The sequence below is a fragment of the Colobus angolensis genome, unplaced genomic scaffold (assembly GCF_000951035.1).
Source record: "Colobus angolensis palliatus isolate OR3802 unplaced genomic scaffold, Cang.pa_1.0 Scaffold381, whole genome shotgun sequence".
In the NCBI taxonomy this organism is placed as follows: domain Eukaryota; kingdom Metazoa; phylum Chordata; class Mammalia; order Primates; family Cercopithecidae; genus Colobus; species Colobus angolensis.
Window position 1 is genome coordinate 466034 of NW_012117166.1, and position 1424 is coordinate 467457.

The following is a 1424-nucleotide window of genomic DNA, read 5'->3' on the forward strand; positions in this document are numbered from 1 at the left end:
AAATAAATGTTTGCTGAGTTTTAAGTCACCTGTGACACTCTACGAACGCTCTCTATTCTAACCATAGGGTTTTTCTGCTTTTTCTGAACCTGGGCTATACTATCTCAACTATGGACTTTTTGCTCAAGTTCTCTCAGCAAGAATGCCATTGTCTTCTAAGTGGCTGTGGCAGTACCTGGCATGCAGGAAGTACTCAGTATATGTTGGTTACAGGAGAGCCCTGTTTACATCTCTGCAGTTCCCTTTCATCAGAGAGAGATGCAAAAGTAATGGCAGTAACAAGACAGTGAATAAAGTCCCAAGAAGAGAGACCTCTGCTTATATAAGGAAGCTTTTCCACAGCAGAAGGTAGCAAGTGCTCTGTCACTGGAGGCATACAAGCCCAAAGAAGCAGGGCTCCTGTCAGGCCTGCAGCTCTGATTCCAATTCTGCAGCAAATCATCCCCTGCTTAGGGGATGAATGGGCACCAGTGAGCTAGACAGACTGGCCAGGAGAGACCTGTGATATTTTCTGCACCTGCTCGGACCTCCCAGATGTGATCTTCCTGCTAGGGCCAGTCCTGAGTTTCTGTTGTCCACATCAGAGAACCCCCACACCAAGAACAAACCCAGGGCCTGCCCTCAGTCGAACTGACCTCCCTGGGGTGCAGCCTGCCCCTCCAACCTGCAACCATCTGTCCCTGCAGGTTTGCAGCCCAGGATCTGAAGCCAATTCCAGAAGGGAGGAGGTCAGAACCAGGGAGGGGCCTGGGGTCCTCCAGGCAGGGCTCAGGCTACAGGAGAACCAGAGGGGTCCTTTCCTACAAAAAAACAGCCTCCACATGAGGCTTCCTGTCCACAGAGCAGTGCATGGGGAGGAAAGGGTGTCCTCCATCCTGACTGGTGGGCCTGTGGGTGCCAGAGGATGGAAGGGGCGGGGGGTGGGTAGGGTGGGGGTGGGGAAGCAAGGGGTGGAGGTGTCTGCGCCAGGGAGAAAAGAGCCCTTCAGACAAGCTGGGCCACAATATTCCAGAGTCCCACTTAGCACCCACCACCACCACCACCACCCTCGGCCGCAGCTTTCAGCACCCTCCGCCAACACACACAAGCTCCCAAACCCCGCGCTCCTCCAAGGAACCATCACCCATCCACCCGCGCCTCCCCGCCTCAAAACAGGGACCTCACGTGAGCAGCCACAGCCCGAAGAATCCCCCTGCTGCTCTCACGGACATGGACACGCCTCACGTGGGCAGAGAGAAGCACAGCTTTTGAAAATCATCCGTGCCCCCACCCACAGACGCTCGGACCCAGACCCGGGCTGACAGGAATACAAACGCACCCTTGGGGCCCGCCCGTCGCAGTCACCGCGTTGGGGCAGGATGCGAGGGCAAAGCCTGGACTCCGGCCACTCTGAGGGGCCCGCGGCGCTGCTACTGCTGCCAGCG

The 1424-nt window shown here is 56.5% G+C and overlaps 1 protein-coding gene across 4 annotated transcripts in view; it reads right to left on the reverse strand.

The window, feature by feature from the left end:
• TRIM3 (tripartite motif containing 3) overlaps positions 1-1424 on the reverse strand; it is a 24884-nt gene extending 23460 nt beyond the window's left edge. For 2 of the 4 annotated variants that reach the window (XM_011954318.1, XM_011954315.1), the window contains exon 1: positions 1345-1424. The gene's annotated coding sequence lies outside the window, so the exon portion shown is untranslated. Of the gene's footprint in view, positions 1-635; positions 801-1318 lie in introns of all 4 variants that reach the window. The other 2 variants (XM_011954316.1, XM_011954317.1) reach the window with 2 other exon arrangements.